This window comes from Choloepus didactylus, chromosome 1, assembly GCF_015220235.1.
Source record: "Choloepus didactylus isolate mChoDid1 chromosome 1, mChoDid1.pri, whole genome shotgun sequence".
In the NCBI taxonomy this organism is placed as follows: Eukaryota; Metazoa; Chordata; class Mammalia; order Pilosa; family Megalonychidae; genus Choloepus; species Choloepus didactylus.
This window is the reverse complement of record NC_051307.1, coordinates 163,653,814-163,668,788: the sequence shown is the minus strand read 5'-3', so window position 1 is coordinate 163,668,788 and position 14,975 is coordinate 163,653,814. Positions and strand designations below refer to the sequence as shown.

General features: G+C 39.1%; 1 pseudogene; it reads right to left on the bottom strand.

Moving 5' to 3' along the window:
- Positions 1 to 13,917: 13,917 nt before the first annotated feature.
- On the bottom strand, positions 13,918 to 14,775 carry LOC119540802 (annotated as a pseudogene).
- Positions 14,776 to 14,975: the final 200 nt, after the last annotated feature.

The following is a 14,975-nucleotide window of genomic DNA, read 5'->3' as shown; positions in this document are numbered from 1 at the left end:
GTTAAGGTTTCAGAGGTTTTCTTTATTCAGGATTTCATAATGGAAAATCATTTGTTCAAATACTGCAATTAATAACGGTGACTTGACAATAGTTTGGGCCAGCAGATAGAAAAGTTGTGCTTCTAGAATGATGGTTCTTAAAGTGTGTTCCCTGGACCAGCAGCATCAGCATCATCTGGAAACTTATTAGATACGCAAATTCTCTGCCCCCATCTTAATACTGCTGAATCAGAACCTCTTGGGGTGGGGTACAGCAATCTGAGTTTCAGCAAGTCCTCCAAGTGGTTCTGAAGTCCACATTAGTTTGAGCCACTGTGGTTATGAAACACTTTGCTTAGAATTGCTTCTGTTTCAGAGTGTTTTCCTATATGACTACATAGACAGATATTGACACAAAATCCTTAAAACGTTAGTCTGAAGGAACTCTTACTGAAACAGGTATATCAGAAGCAAATTACTTACTCAAAAAGATTGCATTAGAATAGCCTGTAAAATTTTTTCTTAATGGCTTTTTCTGTGCCTAAACTATAAAAGTTGCAAGTTGCATGGGCAGCCCCAGCAGTGAAGACACTACCACTGCATTTAATTTCAAGCAATAGAAGAAACGGAAAAACAGTCAGCAGCAGGAGACATCTTTCAGGAGGAAAAAGACTTCTTTATTCTTTAAATAGAGAGGAAAATGACTCCCATCAGATCGTTAAAAGCAGCCTTCTTATTGATGTGGAGACGTAGTTTGCAGTGCTCTTTTCTCTTCTTGCTGCTTAGAGAAAAGGTCAGGGAAGATAAGAACCATGAGCCTGAGAAGGCATATTGTCTTTATTTTGTTCCTGGCTTTTCTTCCTTTTGCTGGTTGATATTGGGAAGATAGCTATAAGCTCTGTAACCATTCATTGCGAAGAAAAGACTAGCCCCTAATTTTCAAAACTACAGAAGAGATAATCTAGGGTGTTCATAGTCAAAAGCTAAAAGAGAAGTTGGACAGTTCCTATAGCATACTTTTCCAAAATCATATAGCTGTCCATCCCAGCCCTAGAAATAATTGAGCATAAGCTAGACAGTAAAAAAAGAAAAAAAATTTTTTTAAAAATGTGTATATATATAATAAGATCTGTAGACAAGAACAGAGTTGGATTAAGCTTTAATTTCTATGTTTAAGGATTACTGTATCAAGAGCTAAAAGGATTTTTTAAATTAGTTTTTTTCAACTAATATTTATTGAGTGCCCATTAAAACAGGTACTGTATTAAGCACTGAAATACAACATTTACACCTAACATATTTAAATCTGGTGACTTTTTTTTTTTTTTTAATATGCCCCCTGCTCTGCTTTGCCCTCCTATCCCCAGCCTCTGGTAACTTCTAATCTACTCTCTATCTCTGAAAATTTGCTCTTTAATTCATCTCTTGTAAATGATGTAATACAATATTTGTCCTTATGTGCCTTGCTTGTTTCACTGACCACAATCTTTTCAAGGTTCTTCCATGTCGTGTCGTGTCTCATAATATGAGTCTGGTATTCTTTGTTGAGGTTTCTGGATTTTTACTCTGTTCTTTTGGATGAGCCATCATTTCCTCTTTCTTTGTGTTGTAATCTTTTGTTACACACCATACATTTTAATATTTTAAAGTGTATACTCTGAGATTTAGTTCCTGAGCTCTGTTCTTTAAGTTTTTATCCAGCTAGTGATATGACAGAGATTTCTTTGAGTACCAGGAGGCAACAAAAACAAACAAATGAAAGCAAAAAATGCCTTTCCTTGTCTTTGCAAACTGGCTCTGTGTTGGCTGGTGCTCTCTTTCAGAGTTTAGCCCTCCTGTGGAGAAGTGGGCCTGAAGCAAAGTGAAGTGCAGGATCCTGTCTGTCTTTTCTAAGCCTTCTTATTTTCCTGGGCTTGTTCTCACTAGTGGCCTTAGGAATTTCCCTATTTACAGGAATTTGAATGCCCCCTGCACTCCCTATGAAATCGACTTTCCCCCCCACTCCTGCTTGCTCTACTGTATTTCTCAAAGCAAGTAGTCCTTTGCCAGAGGCTGCTTTAGTTGAGTGCAAGCTGCTTCCATCTACAGGGTTAGTTCTGGGAGGATGAGCCTGAGATGAGTTTCCTGGTTCAGTCTTTCAGGATGCCACCTGATAGATTGGCACCAACGTACAGGCACCCCAGTATGTGCATAGGGATTACTCTACTCCCTCTGGAACAGGGCCAAGGTCTCACAATGGGAGCACATGCTGGCTCCATACCTCTTGGGGGAGGGGTTAGGGGAGACCATCTAGGGTGGCACAAGATCTTCTACCATTTTTGCATTTTCTTGATTCGACACTCACTCAGTTATTGCAACACTTTAACTATTTTCTACAGTTTTGAAGAAGCTGACTCTGCCAGTTTTTGCCAGTTTTTCAAAAATTCTGTGGGGAACAGCACCCTGAAGCATCTTATGTCACCATCTTGGTTGACCAGAATCTCTTAAATTAGATTTTGTCTGAACCTAGGATCTGTAATTTGTGAATGCTGACACCCAAATGATCTGCTGTCATTACTTTGACAGCATAGTCATGTTATGTCATATGTCATAACTTTGATCCTCAGATATTCTTTCCGATTCCTACACTGACCTTGTAAACCTTTTTGACCATTGGAATTCTCTAGGTCACAACTGACTTCACAGGACTTTAGTCACCATTGTTCTTTCCATTGCTCCCTTCTAACGTCCCTTCTAACTCCATGAAACCCCATGGTATCACCTCTGTCTCTCAGTGAATACATGCTGATGTCCTATTATGGGCTAAGCATTATGCTCAGGAATGGAAATCCAAAGATGAATTAGGAACTATTCCTTCCATCAATACTGTCATGCTTTAGTGGGGAAAGTCAACATGGAAGATAATTGTTCATTCAGCCCTCTTGTGACTATAAGGAACAGAATCCCCTTCAAGATCACCCAAATAAAGTGGTTTATATAAAGTTTATAATGATATTCTCATAAACTCCATGCACAGTAGATAAAGTATCCTGAGACTCATGGTTACAGGAAAACCATTAGGAACAGAGGTCATGCGCTCTACCTCTCAGGGGGAAATCCCCTATATAGTATATAGGAATGCTCTTTTAGGAACCGTGAGCAAAGAAGGAACCATGAAATATGTGTATTACACCAAACTGTCATCATATAATGTGATGAAGAATATGAGGAAATTGTATACAACCTACAATTGCAAAAGGATATTGATTAATTCTGCTGGAGAAGTAGAAAATCTGTCCCAAGGTTGATGACATTGAACTGGGTCTTAAAGTGTAAGTAGGATTTACCAATTTTTTAGGCAAAGGCAAAATCAGGAGCACAGAAATACCTGGTATAATGAGGAAATGGCAAGTACCCTCATGGGATTAGATTGTTGGAAGGGACAGAAAGTTAGAATGATATACCTGAAAGCCCTTTGATTATAATTCTATCAGAGGAGGAGTAAATGTTGAATCAAACTATGTGACAAATTAGGCAAGATTTAGATTTATTCTGAGGTCAGTGGTTCTCAAATTTGAGTGGGCATCAGAATCACTTCACCACCTTGTTAAAACAGATTACTGGGCTCCACCTGACTTTCTGATTTAGTACATCTGGGACATGCCCTGAGAATTTGCATTTCTTAACAATTTCCAAAATACTGCTACTGCTGATCCAGGGGCCAAATTTGAAAACCACTACTCACTGTAGGTGTCTTTTCAAGCTCAAACTATTCTGGGGCCAGGATTTAGAACCAAATTGCTGTCTGATTCTGATACGGACTCATGTTTTCTAAAGTACTAGAATTTCCCTGCAGTTCTATATCAGTAGTTTGCCTAATCTAGGTTGATGAATGGCCAGGCTATGTGAATGTTTCACAACAGCAAGTAAATAGTTGCCATAGTAATTCTGTCATATTTCAGGGGTGCATTTGTACAGGATTTGGGATAATAGAGTTGAAAATGGAATCAATTACTCGATAACCAAAATGCAATAACCTCTCCTGATCTGGCTGCATTGATGAGGGTTTGCCTGTTGATTGTATTTAATTAAAGAATACCCACTTTAAATCCACTGCAGGCCAAAGGAAGTGATCCATCAAGTACCATGAACAGGTCTACACTGTGGACCATGGGTCAGCAGTGGTGTTTTTCCTTTCCTTCAACAGATTGAAAATGTTTATTATTTGCAGCCATCCATAAACTGATGACTCCATTTGCCACCATTTCTAACTGGGGACCCTGAGAGGCCTTATATGTTAAAGAAGGAGCAAGAGAAAATTATACACACGTGCATATTTTGGTAATTTTTTCAGTCCACAGATGGTTTTTCCCAATAAGGATAGATTCAAGCATAAAGGCGCAATATTTTTACCTGTTCAGAGGCAAGAAGATATCACATGTGCCACGTGGCAAGGGAGTTAAGTTTTAATGGACTTGGAGTCAGAAGTCTTAGAGTCTTGGCTCATTAGGTATTGGCTGTGTGACCTTGGGTAAAACACTTAACCTTCCTGAACCCTGGTGTTTTCATCTCAAAAATGGGAATCTTAAAACTTACTTAAGAGTTGCTAGTTAGGAATAATCAAAATAATTTATTTGAAAGTAATTTCTTTTCTGCTGATTGCTTTCTAAAATAATTTATTGAAGTGAAATTCACATAACATGAAATTAACCATTTTAAGGTGATTAATTCAGTGGCATTTGGTACATTCACAATGTTGTACAACCACTACTTCTGTCTAGTTCCAAAACATTTCCATCACTCCAAAGTAAAATCCTTAACCATCCTTAACCTTAACCATTCTCTCCATTCCCCCTCCTCCCCTTTACTTGGCAACCACCAATCTGTGTTCAGTCTCTATTCTTTTAATATATTTATATATTTAATTTCATTATATAAATACAAAAACAAAATTAAATTGTCACAAAATCCCACAACAATTTTTAAGTCTATTTGCAACATAATTCACATTATTGCATAACTTTAGCATAAAAACTCCTTGGAAACAATTCTAACTTAGTCCAATAACTTTATAGGTAGGGCTTTTTGATTAAAAATGTAGTTATTTTTTGTCCAAAAGTTTAATGAAAAGTAGTAATGTCAAGTGGAACGTTTTCTTTTTTTTAAAATTCATATTTATTGAGATATATTCACATACTATGCAGTCATACAAAACAAAGCATACATTCAATTGTTTACAGTACCATTATATAGTTGTGCATTCATCACCAAAATTAATTTTTGACATTTTCATTACTACACACCCAAAAATAATAAGAATAAAAATTAAAGTGAAAAAGAACAATTAAAGTAAAAAAGAACACTGGGTGCCTTTTTTTTTTCTTCCTCCATTTTTCTACTCATCCATCCATAAACTAGACAAAGGGGAGTGTGGTCCATATGGCTTTCCCAATCACCTTGTCTCTCCCTCATAAGCTACATTTTTATACAATTGTCTTCAAGATTCATGGGTTCTGGGTTGTAGTTTCATAGTTTCGGGTATTTACTGCTAGCTATTCCAATTCATTAGAACCTAAGAAGAGTTGTCTATATTGTGTATAAGAGTGCCCACCAGAGTGACCTCTCAGCTCCTTTTGGAATCTGTCTGCCACTGAAGCTTATTTCATTTCCTTTCACATCCCCCTTTTGGTCAAGAAGACATTCTCTATCCCATGATGCTGGGTCTAGATCCCTTCCCAGGAGTCATATTCCACGTTGCCAGGGAGATGTACTCTACTGGGTGTCAGATCCCATGTAGGGGGGAGGGCAGTGATTTCACCTTTCAAGTTGGCTTAGCTAGAGAGAGAGGGCCACATCTGAGCAACAAAGAGGCATTCAGGAGGAGGCTCTTAGGCACAATTACAGGGAGGCCTCGCCTCTCCTTTGCAGCAACAGTCTTCCCAAGGGCAAGTCCTGTGGTAGAGGGCTCAGCCCATCAAACCACCAGTACCCTATGTCTGTGAGCACATCAGCAACCATCGAGGTGGGGGAGCCCAACACCCCTGCATTCTCCACCACCTCCTCAAGGGGGCTCTGCATATTTCTTTCCTTTTTTTTTAATTAACCCTGTTTATAAAATCAACTATATAAAAAAAAATTTTTAAAAACATACAATAAAAAAAACATTTCAAACAAACCATAACAAGGGAGTCCAACATGTTCCTAGTCTACCCTAAGAAAATAACCCAATATAGCAACATTTCTGTGAACTTGTTCCTACCATACCCATCAGAAATTAACAAACCATAGTCATTCCTGGGCATTCCCAGAATGTTAAATTTACCCACAATAGCTTATCTGTTCTTACTGGGTTATCATTCCCCCTTCATTAATTGCTCTCTATCGCTAGTTCCCCTACATTCTACATTATAAATCATTTATTTTAGAAATGTGTTGTTTAACCTCCAGGAGTTTGTGAATTCTCTAAGTCTCTGATGGTTACTGACTTCCAATTGTATTCCATTGTGGTCAGAGAATGTGCTCTGAATAATTTCAATTTTTTTTTAAATTTATTGAGGCTTGTTTTTTGTCCCAGCATATAGTCTGTTCTGGAGAAAGTTCGTGATCACTAGAGAAGAATGTGTATCCTGGTGATTTGGGATGTAATGTTCTATATATGTCTGTTAAATCAAATTCATTTATTTGATTGTTTAGGTTTTCAATTTCCTTATTGGTCTTCTGTCTGGTTGATCTATCTATAGGAGAGAGTGATGTGTTGAAATCTCGCACAATTATTGTGGAAACATCCATTGCTTCCTTTAGTTTTGCCAGTGTTTGTTTCATGTATTTTGTGGCACCATGATTGGGTGCATAAACATTTATGATTGTTATTTCTTCTTGTTGAATTGCCCCTTTTATTAGTATGTAGTGGCCTTCTTTGTCTCTCAAAACATCCCGGCATTTGAAGTCTATTTTATCTGAGATTAATATTGCTACACCTGCTTTCTTTTGGCTGTAGCTTGCATGAAATATTTTTTCCATGCTTTCACTTTCAATTTCTTTGTGTCCCTGTGTCTAAGATGAGTCTCTTGTATGCAACATATTGATGGTTCATTTTTTTTGATACATTCTGTGAATCTATATCTTTTAATAGGGGAGTTTAATTCATTTACATTCAATGTTATAACTGTGAAGGCATTTCTTGAATCAGCCATGTTATCCTTTGGTTTATGTTTGTCATATATATTTTTCCCCTCTCTCTATTAATATCCTTTATTGTACCCATACCGAATCTCTTTAGTACTGAACCTTTCTCCAAGTCTCTCTGTCCTTTCTTTGTTTCTCTGTCTGTAGGGCTCCCTTTAGTAACTCCAGTAGGGCTGGTCTCTTGTTATCAAATTCTCTCAGCATTTGTTTGTCTGTGAAAAATTTAAGCTCTCCCTCAAATTTGAAGGAGAGCTTTGCTGGATAAAGTATTCTTGGTTGGAAATTTTTCTCACTCAGAATTTTAAGTATATTGTGCCACTGCCTTCTTGCCTGCATGGTGGCTGCTGAGTAGTCACTACTTAGTCTTATGCTGTTTCCTTTGTATGTGGTGAATTGCTTTTCTCTTGCTGCTTTCAGAACTTGCTCCTTCTTTTCCATGTTTGACAGTGTAATCAGAATATGTCTCGGAGTGGGTTTATTTGGATTTATTCTATTTGGAGTTCGCTGAGCATTTATGATTTGTGTATTTATGTTGTTTAGAAGATTTGGGAAGTTTTCCCCAACAATTTCTTTGAATACTCTTCCTAGACCTTTACCCTTTTCTTCCCCTTCTGGAACACCAATGAGTCTTATATTCAGACGTTTTATATTATCTATCATATCCCTGAGGTCCGTTTCAATTTTTTCAATTTTTTCCCCATTCTTTCTTTTATGCTTTCATTTTCCATTCTTTCATCTTCCAGGTCACTGATTTGTGGTTCAACTTCCTCTAGTCTTGTACTGTGAGTGTCCAGAATCTTTTTAATTTGGTCAACAGTTTCTTTAATTTCCATAAGATCATCTATTTTTTTATTTAGTCTTGCAATGTCTTCTTTATGCTCTTCTAGGGTCTTCTTGATATCCTTTGTATCCCGTACTATGTTCTCATTGTTCATCTTTAGTTCTTTGAGTAGCTGCTCTAGGTGCTGTGTCTCTTCTGATCTTTTGATTTGGGTGCTTGGGCTTGGGTTATCCATATCGTCTGGTTTTTTCATATGCTTTATAATTTTCTGTTGTTTTTGGCCTCTTGGCATTTGCTGAACTTGATAGGGTTCTTTTAGGATTTGTAGACCAATTGAAATCCTTACCTCCAATTTATCAGATCTACAGCTTCGTGGAGTACACTTTCTCTAACTAACCAGCAGGTGGCATCCATGAGCCACCTGTTCTCCAGAAGCCAGTTCTACCCTGCTTTGCCTTTGTGGTGAGTGGGGGAGTGAGTCTTGTGGGGTCCAATTGGTGTACCAAGCTTGCGTGTGTAGTTGGTGTTGCCCGCCCTGTATATGGGGCGTGTTTCTGGGCGGTCAGGGAGGGGGGGTGGCTCTAACAATCAAATCTCCCTGGTGATCCTGGAGTTTTAAAGCTGCTGCAATAGTCTAATCTTTCAGTTCAGTCCTGCCACAGTTTGTCTCTGCCACTGAAGCACAAGTCCTTGGTATTGGCGTATGGCTCCTGAGACTTGCGAGTGGGTCCCTCTTCCAGGCCGTGCACCCCCTGGTCCTCTGTTGAGGGATGACTGTGCTATGTCACAGGTGAGTGCCATCCCCCCAGGGCGGTTCTGGGCTGCTGGGCTGTGTACGGAGGCTCCTAGTCTGCTGAAATGATGGCTGAATGGGGCTTTGTTAATTCACACTGCTCCACCTTCCCAACTCTGGGACAGTCAACTGATGTTGCAGGGAAGGCTAATGTCCACGCCCAGTTTTGTGGTGTGTTCCTGTTACTTGAAGCACTTCCGTCACACTGGATTGTCTGGGGCAGTTCTGCGCTATAGGGCTGGCGATGGGCAGGAGTGTCTCCTGTCCACCAGGATGATGGCTGTGAGCGGACACCCCCCTTTTCTTGGGAAGTTGTGGTGTTTATTGAATTTTCTCAGCCACTGGATTATTGCCTTTTGTCTCAGAGCTCTCTTAGTTCTGCTCTTGTCTTGACCTGCCCAAATTGCAAGTCTTTGAAGCTTTCTGTATTGGGCTTCTTAGAGTAATTGTTTTAGAGAAAGAAAAAAAGGATCATATATATAAAAAAAAAGGGCCCTCCTCACAGATCTAATTCGTTATTGAAATGCTAAGAGACAAAGCAATTAGGGCCATTAAGGAAAGGTCCACAGGGCAGAGAGATTAGCATTTCTTCAGGATTTGCATATGAGCCTCAGGGCCTGAGCTCTGCCCTTCCCCTTTCTATGTTCACCAGAACTCCAAACATCCTCTGCTTTTATTTTGGAGTTTTTTGTGCTGTATTTTTCTATGCGTGTCTCCTCTCTGCTGGGCTGGCTGCTCTCAGATTCTCTGGTGTCTGGTCTCAGTCTATCTATGGTTTGAGTTTGGATCAGTAGAATGAGTTTCCGATAAGAGCTGCCACTGCAGTTCTCCCTTCTCCTTCCCGGAGCTGACAGCCCCTCCTCCCATGGGACTGAGCCTGGGAGGGAGGGGTGCAGGTCCCCTGGCCACAAAAACTTACAGATTTCGCTGATCTCAGCAGTTGCATGTTTTCATGAGTGTTGTATGAAGTATGCCCAAAGTCAGATTGCTCTGTGGTGTCCAGTCCATGCAGTTCCTGGCTTTCTACCTACTTTCCTGGAGGAGTAACTAAAACATACAGCTCACCAGTCCACCATCTTGCCCCACCTCTAGTACTTAGTCTTATGTTGTTTCCTTTGTATGTGGTGAATTGCTTTTCTCTTGCTGCTTTCAGAACTTGCTCCTTCTCTTCAGTATTTGACAGTCTGATCAGAATATGTCTTGGAGTGGGTTTATTTGGATTTATTCTATTTGGAGTTCACTGGGCATTTATGCTTTGTGTATTTATATTGTGTAGAAGGTTTGGGAAGTTTTCCCCAACAATTTCTTTGAATACTCTTGTGCTGGTTTGAATGTATTATTTCCCCCAAACACCAGTATCTTTGATGTAATCTTCTGTGGGCAGACCTATCAGTGTTAATTAGATTGTAATTCCTTGAGTGTTTCCATGGAATGTGCCCCACCGAGCTGTGTGTGATGACTCTAATTGAATAATTTCCATGGAGGCATGGCCCCACCCTTTCAGGGTGTGCCTTGATCAGTGGAGCCATATAAATGAGGTGACAAACAGAAGGAACTCAGTGCAGCTATGAGTGACATTTTGAAGACGAGGTATAGCCAAAAGGGACACTTTGAAGAAAGCACAGGAGCTGCAGATGAGAGACATTTTGAAGACAGCCGTTGAAAGCAGACTCTTGCTCCAGAGAAGCTAAGAGAAGACAAATACCCGAAGTGCAACTAAGAGTGACATTTTTGAGGAACTGCAGCCTAGAGAGGAATGTCCTGGGAGAAAGCCATTTTGAAACCAGAACTTTGGAGCAGACGCTATCCACTCACCTTCCCAGTTAACAGAGGGTTTCCATACACCATTGGCCATCCTCCAGTGAAGGTACCTGATTGCTGATGTGTTACCTTGAATATTTTATGGTCTTAAGACTGTAACTGTGTAACCAAATAAACCCCTTTTTATAAAAGCCAATCCATCTCTGGTGTTTTGCATTCCAGCAGCTTTAGCAAACTAGAACAACTCTTTCCAGACCTTTACCCTTCTCTTCCCCTTCTGGGACACCAATGAGTCTTATTTTTGGATGTTTTATTTTATCTATCATACCCCTGAGGTCCATTTCAATTTTTTCAATTTTTTTCCCCATTCTTTCTTTTGTTCTTTCATTTTCCATTCTGTGGCCCTTGAGGTCACTGATTCATTGTTCAGCTTCCACTAGTCTTGTACTATGAGTATCCAGAATCTTTTTAATTTGGTCAACAGTTTCTTTTATTTCCATATGATTATCTATTTTTTTATTTACTTTTGCAATTTCTTCTTTATGCTCTTCTAGGGTCTTCTTCATGTCCTTTATATCCTGTGCCATCCTCTTCTTCATGTCCTTTATATCCTGTCCCATGCTCTCGTTGTTTGTCTTTTGTTCTTTGATTAATTCCTCCAAGTACTGTGTCTCCTCTGATCTTCTGATTTGGATGTTTGGGTTTGGGTTATCCATACTGTCTGGTTTTTTCATATGCTTTAAAATTTTCTGTTGTTTTTGGCCTCTTGGCATTTGCTTTACTTGTTAGGGTTCTTTTAGGATATGTAGGATTATTCAAAGACTAATCTCTAATTTGTCAGATCTACAGCTTAGTGGTGTACACTTTCTCTAACTAACCAGCAGATGGCATCTGTGAGTCACCTATTCCCCTCAAGTCAGTTCTCCCCAACTTTGTCTTTGTGGTGTGTGGGGGTTTGATTCTTGTGGGGTTCAATCGGTGCACCAAGTTTGGGTGTGTTGTTGGTGCTGTCCGCCCTGAATGTGGGGCATGTGTCTGAGTAGTTAGGGAGAGAGGGCAGCTTTAATAATCAAACCTCCCAGGTGTTCCTGGAGATTTAAGGCTGTTGCAAGAGTCTAAACCTTCATTTCATTCTTGCCACAGATTGTCTCTGCCACTGACCCACAAGTCCTTGGTATTGGCATATGGTTCCTGGGATTTCCGAGTGGGTCCCTCTTCAAAGCTGTGCCCTTCTAGGGCCTCTGCTGAGGGAAGGTTGTGCTACGTCACAAGTGCGCACAGTCCCTCAAGGGAAGTTCTGGGCCACTGGGCCATGTAGGTGCATTCCCAGCCTGCTGTAAGGATGGCTGAATGGAGTGTGTTAATTTCCCCCCTTTTCACACAGCTCTGCCTTCCCCGCTCTGGTACAGTTAGCTGTGGGTGCACGAAAGGGTATTGTCCATGCCCAATATTGTGGCATGTTCACGTGTTGCTGGAAACACTTCCTGTCACACTGGGTTTTTTGGTGCAGCTCTGGGCTGTGGCGCCAGTGCCAAGCAGGAGCGTTCCCAGCCCACCAGGAAAGTGGCTGCAAGGGGCGTGGTTATTTTCCCCTTTTGGCTCACCTCTGCCTTCCTTGCTCTGAGACAATTAGCAGCGGGTGCGCAAAAGGCTATCTTCCATGCCAGATATTGAGGCATTTGCACAGCCCGTTCCTGCTGCACTTCACTGTGCAGTTCTTGCTGCCGTATCTGCAGCCGCTTTGGGGTTTTTTTGAAAAAGAACTAGTCTGCTTCCAAATGCCAACCCACAGTTTCCCCACACTGCAGCATGGCTGCCAGATATTCAGCATGCTTACTCACTCGTTTCAGAACGCAGACTTCCGGTTTCACCAACTGCACAGTCCCTGTGGATTTAGCAGAACTTGTCCACCTGGTGCATTGCTGAAACTGGTGTTCTGGCTCACTTTCTAGCTTTTATCTAGCATTTTTCATGGAGGTGTTTTTTTACCCTGTCTCTCTTAGCCACTATCTTAGCTTCTCTTCAAACATTATCTTTTTTTATCTATAGTACCGAATTATATTGAGAAATCAGAATAGTTATTGACCGTTGAGTATTACATCCAGGCATTATGTATTATACTTAAGGAATGGATAATAAACCCTCTTGGAGGAGTTAATAGAAGAAAGCCTACATAAGTTTGTACTAAGTTAACCAAGTAGAAATTTGGAGAACTTTGTTTCAAGATGAGAGGCATTAATACTTGGCATTTTCTTCCAATGAAAATTTAAAGACAGTGTACCATCATCTTGTCTTTACTTAAATGTTTATAAAAAGGATTTAAGGTACTAATTTTCAATGTTGGCTGAATACTGGGTTCATCTACATATTACAAATGAAAATTTGAATTTAATTGGTATAATATAGTGCCTGGGCATATGGATTACTTTAAAATTCTCCAAGTAATTCTAAAGAGCAGCAAAGTTTGAACCACTAGCTTAGAGGAGTGCCCCACAATCATAGAGACCAATCTTCAGCTGAAGTATTCCCCAAGCCTTGATTTCATTGGATGTATTGTTATTTTAAGCATCTGATAGGTACATCTCCCTAGATAAGAAAACAAATACCATAAGAAGAAGGATTTTCTCTTTTGTTTCCCAATGTCTCTCCATATCTAGAACAATGGCAGGCACATAGCAGTTGCAAAATAAATATCTTTTGAATGAATACATGATTGTCTTATACTGCTTTTATATCTCCATCTTCTAGTAGATACATGAACACAAGAATTTGAAAGATATTTATTGAAAAAATGAAATTACAGAAGCAACTGGGATATATGTTTAAGGCAACACCAAAATCTTATTATATACATACATACATAATACATACATATGCTTTTAAATCACACATATATGAATAGATTGAAATTAGAAAAAGAATATACAAAAGTGCAATATTTTGCAGTTGAGAATTAATTCAATGAGTTTTCCAATATTTTTCACATTATTACTCTAAGAAACAAAGAAGTAACCTTAAGCAACTAGTCTTTAGCGAATATGAATAAGCACATGTGCAGATAAGCTCATTTCTTTTAAAAACAGAGTCACAGCTTAAACTTGAAGAATACATGTCAGTTTTCAAAATTCAAGTAAATAAAATTCTAGCACACATCATGATAGCTTTTCCTAATAGTTGTATAAAAGAGAAAAGATTGTTTCTAGTTAAATATTTAGTATCACTTTTTCTCACTATTATTTGCTCTTATTTGAGATCCAATAGTTTCTTAGCAGTTTCACACTGAAAATGTGTTTATTAAACTATTTTGGCACCTCATTACAAGTAGTTTGCTTATTTAGGAAAACCTTATTAATAATAAACTTCCTTTTTATAGTAGCAGGATTCTCAGATATGTCTTATTGATCAAAGTTCCACAAGTATTACATACTATTTTATTCAATTAGTATTTTAGACTATGAAACTTTGGTTTTCTTACAATCAGCATTGGTTGCTTGATTGTAGGTTTGTCACCAAAAGTGCTGTTTCACTCTCTGTGGTTGGTAATCTTTTCTGATATAGCCCGAGATAGTCCTTCTGAAACTGTTATAGTTTTTTTCTTTTCTCCTTTAGAGGCAAATTCTTATTTTCAATAATATTCTCTAAAAGTTCTGCAGTTACATCTTCAGTGGTAGGACCTTTTTGTTCATCAAACTCCTAAGTATAATCTGCTTACAGTATGAGTAAATTGGCAAAGGAGCAAGCAATCCATCTGCAGGATTTTTAGTATGACTCTTTCTTAAGTAGTTAAGATGTTTCTCCACTGTAATTTGTAGGTAAGATGGTACTTGAAGTAGAATTTCCTGATGATGACCCATTAAGAAAGAAATTAATCTTGCAGCAAGAAGTTCATCAAGATCTACTTCTTCAGCATGGCACAGGACATACCGAACAAAAGTGTGTATCATTGATGATCTTGTACCCATTGCATCGTGAAGTTTGGGCATATCAACGTTTTGACTCATACGCTAAATCATGCACCTTAAAAGCTGAAGCTTTGTCTGATTTGGTGGGGGAAATAACAAGCAGCATAATTTTAGTGCATCAATGTCAACCCTCTCTAAATGAGGCTGCAACAAACTTTGTGTGCCAGTCAACACAGAGGAAGCTGGAGGAAAAAAATTTTCTGAAGTTTCCATTGTACTTTTGCGGAGTCTTTTATTCATGTGGCACTAGACTCGCCGAGTTCACTTTCCATAGCTGTTTGTACTCTTGTGCTGCCTTGTCCAAGAAGATTGACATGATTTGGTTTCATGGTCATTTCAGCCACTGATATATTGATACAGCTATTCTCTTTTGTGCTACTTCATTAAAGCAAACTCTGAAATCTGCAAAGCTGCTTTGGCTAGCATTCCCCACTGCACAACTCCTTTTAGTCTTGAACCAAGTAGAGGTTCTCTTAAAACCAACACAGGGTGGCTTTTGAATATTTTCCTCTGAATGAAGATTCAATAGAGATCT